The following is a 19,304-nucleotide window of genomic DNA, read 5'->3' as shown; positions in this document are numbered from 1 at the left end:
TTTTTATTTTCACTTTCTGACACAAAAAGCGACTTCCTGTCAGCCGTATTAGCTGAGAAGCCAGAATTGTGTGGTGACAATGCAACATGCGATAAATAGTTGGTCTGTATCCTGTGATTTGTAGAACTACAACTTCCAGCTTGCCATAAAAGATTCAGACAATTATGGCATGCTGGAAGATGTAGTTTCACAACAGTTAGAGAGCCGCAAAACATCAATGGCATATGTGAGCATCAATGATTATACTGTATCAGTAATTCCCAATCTTGTTACCATGGGGTAGTCCCTAAAATATTTACATTCCTATCTCAAAGAACTTGGTCCAAGTAAAGAATTTAATAATTCTGTATTCCGGTCTAGATTTGATGCCTCCCCCCTCCCTCGCCAAGCATTTTAGGGCAGGCTCAAATCAGTTTGCCAGTGATCTGCTGCCTTCTGGGGAACCCCTGACCAGGTTTCAGGGAACTGATTGGTAATTATTGGATTATATAGCAAACCACTAATCACTTTCCAGCGAATCACCAATCATCTGAACAATGTGGTTCCATGATGGCATCACTATGAGGGGAAGTTATTGCTTGTGGTGGATTCCAATTCTCTTATTACAGAAGTCAAATATAGCAATTTTAATATCTATAAAATTTTACTGTAGACTTTGTAACACAGAACCAAAATGGTGGAGGTGCCCTTTAAGGAGTGGTTAGGCTTCATTGTAGAAGATCAGATTATCAATTCTACAATCTGTAATATCTGATATTCTTGTCCTTTCGCCCCCCCCCCCCCCATCTAGAAATACAGATGCTGGTTTATTGGAATATTTCTATCTTTCTCGCTGTTGCCCTATAGTTTCCGGGTACTTTATATCTATTCATTTTGGCTTTCTTCCTCGTACAAGATGCAAAGATATCTCCTACGCCTAATACATGTGGGGCCTGGTAAATGTGTGAAATCTCTTAAATATGTTTTGCAGCTCTGAGAACCCTATTAAACATTCCACAAATAGCTGTAATCTCAGACCACAGGGTGTAATAACCGGACCATTAAACAAGAAACATATCCAAAAACAATCGTAAGAAACATTTTTTGTTGATGTTGGCTTTTTATGCTTTTTAACCGAGATCCTTTTTGGAGGCAGCTTCACCGCAGAGAAAGGCATTTTATGCTATTTAAGATGGTAGAAAATGTCATTAGATCTCATAGGAAATTATGTTTATGTTGTTTATTGATTGAATAGGTGTTGTGTTATTTCTAGTCAGAAAGGAATAACAAAGAAACATAAACATGAAATTTTGACAATTTGACAATGCTTTACTATACCTACCAATGCACTCAATAAAATAGTGAAATAGTGTGTTATATTGATAAGAGGCATGGTTTGTGGGTCACCTGTGGAAATAGTAAAAATAAATAAATAAATAAAGCACCCAAAAATATATTCTGAATTACCGTCTGAAAAATCACGGAATAAAATACTTTTGCAACAAGGACTAATAGGCCTATAGATTTGCCCTTTTTAGTGCTTTATCACTGCAAAACTAGGGATGTGTGAGAGGGAAAGTTATTGTGATGGCCTTCACATAATACTAGAAGGATTATAAAGGATCACCTTGAGGATAAGTGAAGGTATGGAACTGTGTGAGCACAAACAGCAGCTTATTCCGGTGAAGTATGACATCACATTACAATATTTTCCGTTTGTGAGTGATATTTACATAGTGAATTATCTATGTATAAGGTATTTAAATTTTAAATCTGCTTTGAGTTAATTTTATGTTTTAGAAGGACACGTTATTATCAGTGATTTTTTTAAATTTTTTTTAATTAAAAAAGGTCATAATAGGAAAGGTCAATATTTTAATTTGATAGTGCTTAATAAACCACTCTGTATGCACAATGTTATTCCCAATTGCAGAGCCAGAAGAGGTGGGGCATGACACAAAGAGAGCATTTGTGTGCCATGCTCCACCCCCTCAGGCCCTGCACTAGGCATAACCTTGTGTATCAGTTTTGTCCAAAGTGTTTCTTTAAGAAGGTCCTTAGATGCAGAAATAATATAGCCGATCAGACTAACCAGAAACAAATATTGTCTGTCTAGTGTTAAAATAGTCAATTAGAATAATATGGTAATTAAATAGGTCAGTTATACAACCCAATTAAAAATGAGTCGCTTAGTGGTTATTACTATAATATAGTATTTAACATCAACTAGAGGAGGATTTCCCATCGAGGACAATGGAAATGTGAAATCAGAATACATCTTTTACATGGGAAAATTGTTCTTATGGCCGACTCTTAAACTGTGTGGTCATCTCCAGAATTGACTATGTGAACACCTTGTGCCTGGACTTTGGAGGAAACAGAGACATCTCTGAGCTCCTTGAGGCCACAGTTACATGTTACACCATGGTCCCTGCAGGAAACAGCAGTTTTTTATGTTCAGACACGTTAGCCCCAAGGATCTGCGAAATGTGCTGACCTTATACTAACCTTACATATTCTTCTCACTTCCTATTCCAGATCCATGCAAATAGTTCTCTGGGGTCAGCTCTGACTGACTGGAAAAGATTAAAAACTTACAGATACAAAAGGAATGAATTAATATCAGGATTTAAGAGAAGGAAACGATTGGTCTCTTGGTACGACAGTAACATCAATGATTGATGTCTAATCTTAATGTAAGAAATTTAGAAACAGTATTATTTAAAATGAAAATGGCAGAAACGTTTCAAATATAAAAATAAAAAGTCACATTATTTTAAATAAGTACATAATAATAATAATAATAATAATAATAATAATTATATATATATATATATATACTTAAAAAAGAAAAAACTTCCGCAATTCATCTTTCAGTGCTATATCAACTCCACGTACAATGAGGTGCCTGATCCTCATAGCAAAAAAACGACAACTTTAAAACTAAAAATTGACATAAAGAGAAAATTATCCTTTTGAAATATAGAAAAAATTAATTGCAATATATTTATTTTTATATATAGTATAGCAACACCACTTAAAGGGCAATGCCTATTCTAAATGACACAATCAGAAAAAAATGTCATGAACTTACAAGAAAATACTAGATAGATAGATAGATAGATAGATAGATAGATAGATAGATAGATAGATAGATAGATAGATAGATAGATAGATAGATAGATAGATAGATGGATGGATGGATGGATAGATAGATAGATAGATAGATAGATAGATAGATAGATAGATAGATAGATAGATAGATGGGTGGCTGGATAGATAGATAGATAGATAGATAGATAGATAGATAGATAGATAGATAGATAGATAGATAGATAGATAGATAGATAGATAGATAGATAGATAGATAGATAGATAGATAGATAGATAGATATGAGATAGATAGATAGATAGATAGATAGATAGATAGATAGATAGATAGATAGATAGATAGATAGATAGATATATGGGTGGGTGCACACCTCAGGGATCCGACCAAAGCTCCCAAGTTAGTCCACAAGAATAGGGAGCACTCCAATTTTAAGTGAATTTTTTTTTGTGTTAGTCACCCCTGTGCAATGTTTCGTCTCTATTGCTGCAGCCTTTTTCATTCATGCTTGAAAAAGGCACCAGCAATAGAGCCGAAACTATGCACAGGGGTGATTAAAACAATTTATTTTTCACTTTGAATTGGAGTGCTCCCTATTCTTGTAGATAGATAGATAGATAGATAGATAGATAGATAGATAGATAGATAGATAGATAGATAGATAGATAGATAGATAGATAGATAGATAGATAGATAGATAGATAGATAGATAGTAGATAGATAGATAGATATGAGATAGATAGATAGATAGATAGATAGATAGATAGATAGATAGATAGATAGATAGATAGATAGATAGATAGATAGATAGATAGATAGATAGATATGAGATAGATAGATAGATAGATAGATAGATAGATAGATAGATAGATAGATAGATAGATAGATAGATAGATAGATAGATAGATAGATTTTGTGTACTTTCTAGTTTATTTATATAATGTGCCATGAAAGTTGACCTAATGGTTGCATCTACTACATGGCCCAATCCCCCTCAATAGCGCGGCTCAATCCCCCTGTATAGTGCTAATAAGAAAACGTGGACCTGGCCTTTCTCATCCATTTTCCAATTGCTATGTCAACAAATTCTGTTTGTCTAGGACATCATTTTTGCATCATTTGGTAAAAGAAAGTAAATCAGTGAATTTATGTTATACGGGATGTGCCGTTACAATCCTCCAATTTTCAGAACTGCACCTCATCCTATTTATTTATACGGATCCTAAAAAGCACACAGTAATGAGCCAGCGGAGATACTTTCCTTTGGCCTTAGTCAGCAGAAAGCGAATGCGCTCTTCTATTATTGGGTTCCTTCCTTGAAAGAACTTGAGGGCCATAGTAATAAGGATTAGCATAATGGCTATCTTTATTATGCACAGTTGTGTAATTATTTTTGCATTGATATATTTATTGTTTTTTATCTCCGCTATAAGTTGTTATGACCGTGGTGAGAATTGTGAATTCATGCTTCAGTGTATCCTAAATGATATCTGTTGGATCGTATTTGTTACGTGTTTAAAGGCGCATTCTATCAATCCATTATTAAGTCTCATTTTATACTGGTTAATAAAGCTGTGAGTAATTTGCAAATGCAGATGTACATACATTTACCAAAAACCATATAGTGCAATGTGTGATATTGTATATCAAGAGCGTGGATGTCTAATATAGGGATTCTATAGGATATACAAAAATAGTGTGTAGGAAAGGCAGATCCAGCACTCAAATGATAAAAAATTCAATTTTATTAGGTCATGTTAAAAGGGATAAAACAACAATCCCGGGACCACGCTTACGCGTTTCAGACCGCTAGGGTCCTTAATCATAGCTTGCTCTAAGCAGATAAAATTCACAAATATATAGTCAAGATTCTATAGGATATGCAGCCATTGGTTTGTTTAATGGCAGGACCATAATAATAATTATTCTCCAACATGAAAGTATTTGATAACAGGTGAAGATCCTTATCACAATAGACTCTCACTTGTCCTCCTTCAGGCAACACCTTCAATATTTCCTTAAAGGAATTTTTCCACCATAACCATTAAAGCCATACCATTTGATATCTAACCAGTAGAGTCCACTGTTGAGAACCCCAAAGTTGCCCAGAATGAAAATCAGTGGCACTTTCAGCTTTTTTTCTTAAAACAGTGCCATTTCTGACCCAGTACTGTGCCAAAAATTGCAACATAAGCCCATTCAGAAAGCGCTAGCAGCAAGATGCCCTGGGCTACTTTTCAGCAGACCTGCATAAGGAAAATAGTTGTTCAAAATCCCTTTAAGCAACAAGGGTTGTCTACTATTCAGCGATGCTAGTAATAGGGGCACAGCTTAACCATGGTTTTCATAAAAAGGAAGTAAAATAATACAGCAAATAAAAGCAATAACTACAGTACTATACAGGAAAAAACTTTGTAAGGGGGGTTCCTGTTTAATGAAATACCGAGTTCTTCAGGCATAGCAAAATAACCGCCACTAGATGTTCAACCTTTATCCTCTTTCACCATCCTTAAGAACATGTTTGGCACTTGACAGCTAATTTCCTATTACACAGGCCGATATGGGCCGTGAAAACGAGCACCGATCAACGAGACAGCTCGTTGAGTCATTAACTTAAATAGGTCACTTTTAATTAGGTCCAGTGGTTCAGCCACCAGCCCTGGGAAAGATCTCAAAATAAAGGGTCTACAAAACCTTACATGGTTACCCTGATATATATGTTATATAAAGTCTACTGCACAGTCAATCTATGTCTTATATTATACACACAAAATAAATACAAATACAGAAATATTCCTTAAACGTGGCATAGATGAGAGATTGGCAAATATTCTAGATTATTGGATTATTATTATTGTCCATCAAGCTACCAGAAGAGTTAGGGTATGTTCACACGTAGTCAACAAAAACGTCTGAAAATCCAGAGCTGTTTTCAAGGGAAAACAGACCCTGCTTTTCAGACGTTTTTTTACCAACTCGCATTTTTCGCGGCGTTTTCACGCCGTTTTCGCTGCGTTTTTTACGTCCGTTTTTGGAGCTGTTTTCATTGGAGTCTATGAGAAAACAGCTCCAAAAACGTCCAAAGAAGTGTCCTGCACCTCTTTTGACGAGGCTGTATTTTTACGCGTCGTCGTTTGACAGCTGTCAAACGACGACTCGTAAATAACAGGTCGTCTGCACAGTACGTCAGCAAACCCATTCAAATGAATGGGCAGATGTTTGCCGACGTATTTGAGACGTATTTCCAGACGTAAAACGAGGCAAAATACGCCTCGTATACGTCTGAAATTTGGCCGTGTGAACATACCCTTAGGAAATATACAGTGGTGGATGTACAATAAAGGCAATTCCTGCAACTTGTGCTGGTGAACAGGTGGTCCAACTTTTCTTGATCCCATCCTAGTTCACCATGGGCAATGTAGTCTTGTCCCCTTCTCCAGAGGCATCACAAAATTAGCAAATAAGAGAAGGTAAAGCTATTCAAGGGTCATTCCTCTATTCTAGAAGAGATAGCAAAGGTGGTAGTGCTGCCAAGTAATAAACTCCTGGTCCTGTACAAATGACTTGTGTTCTTATTTTAGCTACACCCTCTTATCCCTGTCCGGCTCCTGTCCTCCTAGATTAATGACACAAGAAAGTAAAATCAGCACCCAAGTGTAAATTAAAAATTGTGGATTCATGTTTTGGAAATCTATATAAGAGGACAATGTCAACTCCATATTTACCTTTATTGGATAAAATGTCCAATATACAGTATTATCTAAAAAAAACAAAAACACAAAACTAATAAATATGGAAGAATAATATGTTCACATGTATAAAAAATATCCCTGTGTTTCCCATATTTTTAATTACTGATATAGTCTAAAAAATAACTAAAATAAATAAAGCAAAATTATGGAAGCTCCTATTGACCTGAGAATCTATCATTGGACCGCATGGTTGGGCTTTGTTCACATTGGTGTTTTCCCTATTCCACCAGGGTTTTGTTGCTTTTTGACAGCAAGAATATTATAGTCTGCCGTGTTATTCTTGCTGAAAAAATAACGTAACCTAACGGACCCCATAATAAGTCAATGTGCTCCTTATGGAGTCATTGAGATCCATTTGATAAAGGATCCATCATAGCTGTCATGGCTCCATTCAGAGCGTAAGTTGTGCCGTTGGTGTGAACAGAAACTTACATCACTTAATATGAGACACTCAACTGATCAACCAGCTGCTCATGTTACTGACAGTCTGTCTGACCACTCAATCCGTCCTTTCATTTATGACTGTATTGCCCTTGAGTAAACTCTGGAGGAAAGCAATCCAAGCTGATCTCTCTACTGTTGTCGGAACGGAGCAAGAGGACCGTCAAAAAAACTGAAGTGTGCATGGCCCCATTGAAATTAATGGGTCAGGGTGCTAGCCATCAGAAAAATGGCTAGCACCCTGAAGGAAAAGATTGAAGTGGGCATGAAGCCTTAGGAAGAGACATCTGCAAAAATATAAAAATCTACTTGACAAAAGACCATCAATTCCATCATGTTTAGACTATTTTTTCCATGCTGTGTTGAGATGTTAAGTCAAATTGGGAGACATTTTTAGATCTACCTGGTTGACTGACCCAAATCTATGTCACCTAATGGGACCATTGTCCATGGTCAACTCATTTTCTGTGTAAAATGACTTTAGTATACAGCATTCTTTTTCCTCGTCTGCTTATCTCCAAACAGTCAAGGTCACATGCAGTACTTAGTAAAGTCACTTTCAGATACAAAGAGTTTTATATCTTCTATAGGATCCTTCTTCAGAATTGTTGAGTTCTAACACTAAAGAACCTTTTATTTAACAAATAACACTTCCCACCGTGTTTTAACAAAAAAACTAGAAAAGGAAACACATTCATGGTCATTGAAATTATTTTTTTTATCATAGAACTTTTTTGGCCAGATGTAGGAATATCCACCATCAACAATTTGTGTTACGATATATTTATTGATCTTTACATAGAAACTATATTATCTGTTTTACTGTAGCTTTAACTTAATATTCCTGTTCAGATTTTAATATTTTTCTGTTGAAAAACCTTGTCCAAGATCCTTTATAAAGATGAGCAAACTGATTCGGCACAAATCAAATTTGGTCTGACTTTCCCAAAAGCTTCACATTTGCCGGACGGCCACTATTTTGCAGATTATAGGAAACAAAAGGAGAGAAGAGGAGATTTAAAATAAAAAATACCATACTCACCACCTCTCTTGGCAGATGAGATGACATAGCTGTCCCGTGTGATCTCTTCAGCCAATCACAGGCTGCAGCGGTCATTTGGGACAGCTATATCATCTGTAGAATTAGCCCTGAAATGAATTTCGGGAAATTTGCGTGTCACTAATCCTTTAGCATCACTGAATAAGACCATTTCTGAGCAAACCTATTGCTGGGTTATGTTCTATTTGCGTATATACCTGTAAGTTCTCAATAGCTTAAAGGGTTGTATGGAATTTCAAAAACACGGTTGTTTTCTAACAAACAAACTAACAAAAAGCTACCAAAAACCGAAAACTAAATCTCAGTCCTTTTCACTTCAATGGTGTTTAGCTGCAATACCAGACATAGCACATGGACAGGAGTGGCAGTGTTTTTTGGAATTAAATGTTTTTTCTAACTCTGGACAACCCCTTTTAGATGTTAAAATGGTTAGGTTAAATAGATGACCTCATTGACACAAGCCCATTGTCGAAATGTGGCCCTACTGTATATTTTTCTTCAGTATGTCAAGTACTGTTGTTTTGTGACCTACTCCTTTACGTCTACTGGATTAGTGTACAGTTTATTAGTGCTTCCATAGTTTTTGGCTTACTGTTTGGCCTCTATATCCATGCAGACTAGTTTAATGTTTTCCCAGGTCCAATATATATTTATTTTTTTACAGCCAGATCTACTCTATCTATCTATTTGAGTTTTCAGTCTCTAGTATTCACAGTCCTTGGTGCTTAGTGGAGCAGTTTATTTGTTCTAGAGCTTCTATTTCACAGGCTGGAATTTTGGATGAGTGCAAAAAGAGAGAAGAATAGAGCAGAAAGAGAATAGAGCAGTTGTCATTTGATAGCCGCTCCATTCCCTGATAGTGAAGATGGATAGTAAACCTCCTTGCTAACCACTTCTGGGGGAATTATAGCGTGCTTCACTCCCTTCACCACCACTATTTCTCAACAGGGAAGACAGCAGGTCCTTTTTCTGGCATCTTCTGCCATGTTAGGAAATATAGCCCTACAAAGGGCAGTCTCTTATATGAAAAAAAAAATAAAAAATGGCTATCGCAACCAATCAAATCACTTCTTATAGTTTATAAAGTAGGTCAAGAAGAAGTAATGGGGACCACTGGCACCTTTTCTTAGTAGAGTGTTTATGCATGGTACTACATTTGTCTCAATTTACGTATGATAAGTCTATACATACCACTATATATTCTCTTTAATATGTTAAAAGCAGTTTTTAGTGCAACCTTTAATTTGTACTTATAGAAAACCCTGTAAATTGGGCACAAATGGAGTGAATTCTATTATCTGCAATTATGGAACTGTATAGTCTAATTAGTTTCATGAGTAAGATTATACAGAATTACATGTTACATACCCAGTAGCATCTGCCCAGCAGCAAAATCTCCCTAGACATTGTGATAACATGTTGGCAACTAAACAACATTGCATATTTCCTTTAACAACAGAAAATAAATTAAGTTGATGAAAATTAAACCGTCTTTGTAAAGGAATAAGAGCAAAATCTACAGGGAGTAATTTTGTTGGCATAAATATGGACAGAGTCTTGATAAGCTAGGACAATGCTGTACATCATTTAATATTAGCCGTCCACTTCTTATTGAATTTAAATGTATACTTTGCTCACACGCTGCCAAGACTCTTATTTTTAGCTAGCGTTTTTGCTGTTTTATTCTCTAAAGTGCAAAGCAATAGAGAGAAATTACAGACAGTGGAAGGGTGGAGGGAAAACCTTGAGTATGTTCGGCAGTCATTATTTTATGGATCATGATATTGAGAACCGGCTCCGAATCTGTCTTAAACCATCAAGGAAAGTAACTCTGATGGGTTGAGCGTCCATCACGTGTCATGCCGAGGGTCCTTAGTGATGGATCAGATCTATGTGTCATATGCAGATGACATGGCTGCCAAACTAGCTGAGCTTATGTGATTGAAGACCTGAGAGAAAGAGAGAGAAAAATGCCATAAAATATGATTGACAGGCTGGCATGATGGGTTGGTGCAAGAAGCGTGTGTAATTATGAGGGTTTTGTGAGTAAAACAGACAGCTTGACAAATCAAGTTTAAATGATTGGCTGGACATATTCCTAAATTATCTGGATTCCTTTTCTTCCCTGCCAACCTGGAAGCGGAAGGGTTAATTGCCCGGCACAGCTGCACATCGACTATCAGCTTAATAAATCACTAGTAGGTTATTATAAGTCAGGAGTAAATGTCAGACCACAGTTCAGCAAACAATGGTCCAGGTTTGCAATATCTGTCTAATTAATGCTTAATAAATTAATTCCAATGTACTTTGTCTGGTGCTTTGGAAGTAAAATACGACCATTTACACAGTATTATCAGGGTATTGTTCTGTTCCTCTGCCCCCCAAAATCAGAATGCCTATGCACAGAATTCTTTCTAGGCTCTAAAGGGGTTGTTCGGGCACGGGGCGGTTTCTTCATACTGATGACCTATCCACAGGACAGGTCATCTGTATATGATCGGTGGGGGTCCGACACCCGCACCCCGCACCAATAAGCTGTTCTGGCTGCCTCCGGGTAGCGGATATTATACAGTGGTCGTTGTCAGAATCATACACTGCAGCACGGCCACTATACTGTAACCGGAGTCATCTGATTCCGACACCGACCACTGCATGGGTGTCAAACCCCACCAATCATATACTGATGACCTATCTTGTGGGAAAAAACACCCGTGCCTGGACAAACCCTCTAATATACCTAAATAAATTAAATTTGTCTACTCAATAGCATAGGCCTTCATAGGATCTTAGAACAGGTCTATGACATTAATGTGGACTTGTCTCTCTCATGTAGATGACATTGTCGCATGCATGGACCCCGAGTAGTGGCACACAGAGTCCTATATGGAATCCATGGGTAAAAAAACACCTGTATGCATCTATAGAAAATCAGTGGCATAAAGAGGCCCAGAATGGGCTATAGCAGACTAGGGGTGCCACATTAGGGATTCATACAGCACAGACCCCCTAATATGACCATGTGCATGAGGCCTTACACTCAGAAACGTCTCAAGAAGAGATCTTTTAGATATTAAAGGGGGTGGTTGTTAATGGACAACAGAAAACTTTACACATGAGTTTGATAAAATATAATCCATTGACTAACTGTTGAGTTGGTCCTAACTTCTAAATAGCTAATTAATGTTGTTTCTAGCTTATTTGGGTGTTTGGGTCTTCAGGCTTGTCATTTGTGATATTTCTCTGAAGTATTCAAAAGCATAACCTATTTTTACATAGTGTCCACTCAAATGAAGGGCAACTCTAGTCGCTAACAGTCTGGCAGTGTTCAAGCTGCTCTTTGTAGTGGCTTTCAGCCCTGACCCTTATAAACCTCTCATGCCCTAACAGGTCATATGGACACGGGTTTCCAGTTGGGAAACCACATTAAATAACCACATTAAATGAGAAACTAAATAGTTTTATAGTTTTATCTTGATGGTTTTTCCTTTGAAGAACATATTTCAGAAAATAACTAAAAGCCATAATGAGGTTGGAGGTGGCCTAGAAGACAATCTGTGTGGATCTTCATGCTCTTCATGCTTTTTGTGAGGGGTGATGGTGTGGTGTCAAAGGGAGATCATTGGAAAGCATTGTCGACTCCTTAAAGCATATAGATAAAAATGCTCCAACTCATTCCGCCATTCATGACAACCAATAAAAATCACGAGTGGAAATGTAATAGGTGAATTACAGAATACTAGGAAACCAGAGAAATTGGTGGAAACTTCAACTTATCATTTGCTATCAAGTATAAATATTAGTAATTTTATAAAGACAAGTTCTACTTTAGCAATATTCACTATGCTTCAAAATGTGTATAGGAGCTCTGACTTATGGTGTATGTGCTCTACTATTCTGTCTTTATGTAGCACAGTTGCACATAAAAAGGTCTCAACCATATCTAAGATGTTTTATCAATCTCAAAAACATTGCAATTTTATCATTTATCATTTTAGGACCCCCTTATGCCATTCTCTAACTTGATAAAGCTGTTCCTACATGTCTGGTCTGAATCGTATCCCAGCTCGTTCAATGTAAAGATTTACAGAAGAGGTTGAGGATAGTCTTCCAGACATTGGGTTACGTGTAAATAAATCTTGCATTTTATTACAATTACGGTCATTAGTACTGCTTGCTTTTTTATCTCTTTTACCTCACTCACCATGCATGACAAAAGAGTTTGTCTCATCTGCGTGGCGTGCTGCACCATCTCTCGGGCCTAAATCACAGCCCAGATCTAGCTGGCGTTCCAGGAAATCTATAGCACAACCTTGTCACTGGAGCCATCACACTAAGTGATAATATATGGCTGCTGTTATAGGAGCTTTACACCATCTAGTTTATCACTCTAACAATGCTGCATGATCTGTCTAATTAGAACTGCATCAACCAGTCATGGTTCTGCTACTGAGCGCTTTCTGTTGTTCCTCGGAGAGCTCTCAGGACCTGATTTAGCACTGAAATTAAATGTAACTCTGCTTCTCTCTTTGATTTGTCAGCTGGACGCTTTTGTTGCAAGTGATTTCCACAGTTACACCCTCTTAGTAGCCTTTGAAGAAAAAAAAAGTTGCTTCAGACAGTAGCAGTATAGTTACTGTATTCTTTGTGAAAGTATAGTATGTTTTTGCATAGTCCTCTTATTACATTGGGTCCATAAAAAGTTTGCACCAGAGAAAAAGGGGCAAGTGTTCCATAAAGTCTAATTTTGCTTAGATTTAAACCACTGTTAGACTTTAATCTATATTCTTGATTGTATATAATTGAGTCCCTACTGATCATGGGAATTAGGGGGCACTAGTGGGACCCCCTATCAATCACCTTTTAATGGTCTGTCTAATGAATATGTCATAAAAGTATAATAAACTACCCTTAAACAACAAGGAAAATACGGGTCGCTTACCTAGGAAAGAGATGGCACCAGGATGAATTATGGGAAGCCGGCAATGGGCAATGTTCTGCTGGAAAACCTTGGGATGGTTCTTTGACACACATCACCTATATGTAGCTGCAGACCAAGTACACCTCCTCATGGCAATGGTATTCCCTAATGGCAGCGCCCTCTTTCAGCAGGAAAATGTGCCCTGCCACACTGCAAAAATTGTTCAGGAATGGGTTGAGGAACATGACAAAAACTTCAAGGTGTTGACTTGGTCTCCAAATTCCCCAGATCTCAAGCCAATCGAGCATCTGTGGGATGTGATGGAAATCGAATTCGATCTATGGAGGCCGCACCTCACATCTTACAGGACATGAAGGATCTGTTGTTGCTAACATTTTAGTGCCAGATACCACAGGACACCATCAGAAATATTGTGACGTTCATGCCTCGATGGGTCAGAGCTGTTTTGGTGTCATGATAGGGACCTACACATGATTAGGCAGGTGGTTTTAATATTATGGTTGAACAGTGCATGTACATGAGGCGACTTCAAAGTGCAAAACATTTTTCTTGCAGAAAATCTAGCTTGTCAGTGTGAGAGATGAAGGAAGATAAGACACAAACACACAGGTTAGAGCATTAAAAGAAGGGAGAGAGAGAGGGCTGCTTCATAAGGAATGCCCACATAGCCCTGAACCTGCAGCACCCCAAGCAGAAAGTCAGAAAAAACAGGTCCTGAAATTAAAAGAAGCAACACAGAAATCAGTCGATAACAGTGCAATCTGAACCACTCCATTTTTTCCCCCATGATAATGGTGCATATACCTAATTTATAGAAATATTAATTCATAGAGGAAATAAGATATACTTAATATATCTTGTTCAACTAATTAGAACTGACTTTCAATGAGTTATCCGGTAGAACTAGACAAAACAGATTTTGTACATACTGTATTCATGAAAGTCCAATGCAATAAACACTTCTCCATCTGTGCCTCAACAGATCTTTACTCGGTGGGGCTCATCGAAAATATTTTCTTGCTCATTCAAGAAGAAGCATCGCAAAAAGAACAAATTTAAAAGTATTAATTATTCCTAATAAAATTCATAGGGAGTTGATGTAAATCGCACATCAAATAAAATATTGTGTTAATCCAATTAAATGTATTAAGTGGTCGAGTGGGTAAGATATTAAAATATTAAAATAAAATGCTTTATGAGGAGAGAAGGGTCCAGAGCTGGAGTTGAGCTGGTTTTTAATATTGTTTAATGCGGCTGCGGAGCGTTGAAATTTCAATTGTGATTTACTCTGGTGATATCATGATTTATTTATTTAACCTCATAATTTTGAAACTGCAAGATTGTTCAGTTGTGTACAGTTTCTAATATAGATGTAAACCCACACTTATAAGTGAAAACTTTTCCTCAAGAAAGCAATAATTCCAGCTTGTTTTAATTTCTGATTTGCTTATTACATAAAATGCATTGACCATATAGATGTATTTTTGGATCACTTGGACAAGAGTAAGGTTGATCAATTTGTTAGGAAATAGTTCAGACAGATTTACGCAAGGGTCCACTATTGGGTCCAATCATTTACACTGGGTGGTGTCATGTACTCACCTCATCCCACTCAAGCGCTGTCTCTTCATGCCCTTGTACACGGGCCAATTATCGGGCAACGAGCGTTCATATGAATGCTCGCTACCAATCATTGCCCTGTTTAAACAGGGCAGCGATCAGCCGATGAACGAGCAAATGCTCGTTCATCGGCTTATCGTATCGTTCATGCAACATAAAATATTATCGTTGTCGGCAGCACATCTTCCTGTGTAAACAGGGAAACATGCTGCCGACATAATAGGAATGTATGGAGATGAGCGATCGCAGTAATGATCGCTTGTCCCCATGCATTGCTCCTTGTTAAAGGAGCAAACGAGTGCCGATCAACGAGCTGTCTCATTGATCAACACTTGTTTACACGACCCATGTTGGGACGTGTAAGGGGACCCTTAGGCTATGTTCACATGGGGTATTTTGCAGGAGGAATATCTGCCTCAAAATTCCGTTTGGAAGTTTGAGGCAGATATTCCTCTCCCTGCACGCCGATTTTCGCGGAGTTTTTCGCGCCGTTTTTCGCCCGCGGCCATTGAGCGCCACGGGCATAAAACAGCGCGAAATACACTTTCTCTGCCTCCCATTGAAGTCAATGGGAGGTCAGAGGCGGAAGCGCCCGAAGATAGGGCATGTCGCTTCTTTTTCCCGCGAGGCAGTTTTACTGCTCGCGGGAAAAAGACGCCGACGCCTCCCATTGAAATCAATTTGAAATTTGGGCCGTTTTTGCCGAGTTTTGTGACGCGGTTTCCGCGTAAAAAAACTCGGCAAAATACCCCGTGTGAACATAGCCTTATAGTCCCATATGGAGTGTACAGCTTGCAAGTGGGTTAAGCTACTCAACAGATCAGATCACTATTTTTTCATCCTAGATTAGAAATTACCATACTGAGGTGCATAAGGTGCAAATGAGGTTTAATGACAGGGATAGCAATTTTGAATGAGACAAAGCCCAAATACTGGACAACAATAAGAGATAATAATAACAACCAAGTAACACAATATTGAAATAATAAGCAATTGATCTTTTACCTTGTAATAATCCAAATCACTTTAAAGATTGTTTTTCCAGGAGTGTGATATATTGTTCCATAGATTCTTGTTAGAACCCTGTAGACATCTATTTGCCCTTAAATTTTCAATTATAACTAATGTATTTCTATGTGATCCACGCTTTAATGGTTTGTTCTCTCTTTATTTAATGTTACAGTATGGTTTGCACCTTGTAGCTGTTATCTCCTTAACAATCTGTCAAATCACATCACCAATTATTATTACTAGAGATAAGCGAATCGCTTCTTAACTAATCTAATTTAGTCCGAATTTTCCATGCAAATTCTAAAACTTTTGGGGTCTTTTGCTGTCGGCTGTCATTTTACAGACTAGAACAAAAATCACATGGCCTCAGAAGGGCTTTCCCATAATTCCTTGCAGGAAGCCTTCCCAAAATGCAGTGCAGTTATTCATCCCTCGACATATATGTGATTGTCACTTTCACATTACATGCTGGCTTAGCGTTAAAAAGCTTGAAATAACTTGGATACTGTGCTAGAAGACACCAAAGATTCAGACACGAGTTTTCAGGGTAATCGGCGCACTTTCGATTCCGGTCAAATTTATTCAGACCAAATAGTATCGGACAGCCAACTCAACCTAATCGGACCCGAAACAAAATTTTGGAAATTTGCTCATCTCTAATTATTAAAATTTTCTGGTCTGATAACAGGGGACCATGGTTAAGTGACCTATGAAACTCCACCTAGCATAGGAAAGGTTAAGATACAGAATTATTATATATATATATATATATATATAATTTCAAAAACATGATATCACAAAATTTTTACAAATAATTATGTTTTTATATTCCTACTCTATGGATTTTAGCCTTAAAATCATTGGAATTATATAAGGGGAACATGAGTGTAATATTAAGCAATGACAACAGGTTTACTTAAAACATTTGCTAAAGTTAATTAAATGGTCACCCAATTTGAGGGCTTGTAACCCTCACAATAAATAGCTTCTAGATATCTATCCAGTATATTTGCTTTTGATCCCATTAGTGTTCTTAAGGAAGTTCAATTTCAATGTATTTAAGAAACAAGAGACTACATTGTTTCTATCTATAACATCCTTCATCGATTCATCACCCAGTGGGGCACTTTACAAAGAGTCACACTCTCTGCAGTTTAAACAGGTTAATCGAGTTTAGCCTGCCACTGTCGCACCTGGTGAGAGCAAGGAAATTAGACAATCCGTCATGACTATACGCAAAAATCCAATACTATACCCCACCCTAGAACCACAATAATATATCATTACTCTTACATAGTAGTCCGCTGTTGTTAATAATAAAACATGATATTATTTACAATTTTAAAAAATGCTGGAATTTTTTAAGAATTCTATGTTGTTCTACTGAGTTGTCCTAGCTGAAAGATCATTCCGGTCCTTTAAAAATGTGCAGTAATTTTTGAAAATGTTCTGCCATTATAATTTCAGGTTCACTCATCTCCCATCTATAGTCAAGTATAATAGCTACAAGTATCTGCGTTAGACCTTATGCTCATAAAGCGTTTGGCATATCTATCTATCTATCTATCTATCTATCTATCTATCTATCTATCTATCTATCTATCTATCATCTATCTATCTATCTATCTATCTATCTATCTATCTATCTGTCTGTCTGTCTGTCTGTCTGTCTGTCTGCCTGCCTATCTATCTATCTATCTATCTATCTATCATCTATCCTTAATGGGGAATTTTGAGTTGATAAAGGCAACCCCCCCCCCCCCGTTCATTAGGCAGAGTAAATACTTTATACTAAGAGTGTGTCTTCATCTCTGGATGGCTGTCCCATCTATACATTACCAGGACAGCCCATTGATTTAAATGAGAATTGTGTGAGACTTTATTTCCACTATGGTGGTACTACAAGAGAACTGAAGCCCCGCTGCTAGTTCCCCATACAGATTACAGCTGATCACACTTTAGGTCTTATCATCAGGACCCCCTGTGATCACTTTATCTTTGGGGGATCTTTCTAACTAAAAGTGATTGTCCAAAGTGGATAACATCTTGAATTATTATTATGATGCATGATGTTAAGTAGAGATGAGCAAAACTTTCTTGTCCAGGATTAGAAAAAAAAGGTTTGCTTTATTTTCCAGAAACAGCGCCACTCTCTGTTTATAGGTTGTGTCCAGTACTGCATTTTATTCACATTCATGTCCAAAGTCATGTTATTTCTAAAGAAAAACAAAACAAAAAAACAGACCTTTTATTCTAAACCTTGACAACACCTCTATTCTATGTGAAAATGTGAAAAACTTAAAATTGCTGAGATTTGCAACCTAGGAGAATCGGTCCTACCTTCTCGAGTGTTCAACGTTCTTTGGTTTTAAGTTCCTGAAGCGGGTTTCAGGCTTTTGATTAGTTTATTTCTACTAAATACTATGGCCATTACATTTTACTTTCACAAATGTTACAAGTTCCTGCCCATTAAAACGACTTTACTAGAGTTTTAGTCCATGTTAATATTTAAATGGTTCCCTAAAGTTACAAGTCTGTATAGCACAAGGAATAGTTTGAGGAAAGTATTCTAATGCTTCTCTGCTGGCAATATAGTTTAATTACAGATTTGATGTATCTCCTTGTATACACCATTAAGCAACAATATTTATACCACTGAAACATAATGAAATAATCTCCATCAGGGTGCCTGGTGGAACTGTGTGGAAGCGCCAGATATTGCGGAGAGAAGACAATTACTCTTTATTTATACACTTATTTAAGAGATTGTGAATGCGGATCATGGTTGCGATACTTGCATGTGTTCCATCTTGTTATATTGTGTTAATAACATTTTTATAACATGTTTCAGTGAGGGAGAAAGCTCTGGTAGTTATCTTATTCTTTCTTTAATTATTTAAGATATTGTTTTGGTTTTTTTACCGTATAACTTTAATTTGCTGTACAGTAAATTGAGATAATTTAGTTGTGAGCAACGTTTTCATATTGTACAAATACATTTCTACTGAAGACTAACAGAATATCAATGTTTTAGACCATCAAATAATGGATGTCAGCATTTGGACTGATGTTTCTGCTAAAGGGAACATAACACCAGCATAGGGTATCGTTATATTAGGACATCTGTTTAATGTTATATAAGTGAAAGTCTAGTGGTTACAATTTTAATCAGTAAGTCAGGGGCCCCACAAATACATAAAAAAATAAAGATGAATAATCTCATATGATTGAGGAGGAGGAGCCTTCATTGTGCTCCTCTTTCTACCCCCTCATCTCTTAACCGGAGAGAGGGTGCCTCAATGTCACAAGACATCTCCTGCTACACCTAATCTTCTTGATTGGAAAATGACTCCCATTTACATGGTTATCGGGGTGATCAGTCGTAGAGATTTG

General features: G+C 37.2%; 1 protein-coding gene across 20 annotated transcripts in view; it reads left to right on the top strand.

The window, feature by feature from the left end:
* CELF4 (CUGBP Elav-like family member 4) overlaps positions 1-19,304 on the top strand; it is a 1,056,008-nt gene that overhangs the window by 172,009 nt on the left and 864,695 nt on the right. The gene's annotated exons all lie outside the window — the stretch shown is intronic.

Source organism: Rhinoderma darwinii, chromosome 1 (assembly GCF_050947455.1).
Source record: "Rhinoderma darwinii isolate aRhiDar2 chromosome 1, aRhiDar2.hap1, whole genome shotgun sequence".
NCBI lineage: Eukaryota > Metazoa > Chordata > Amphibia > Anura > Rhinodermatidae > Rhinoderma > Rhinoderma darwinii.
This window is presented reverse-complemented; position numbering and strand designations above follow the sequence as displayed.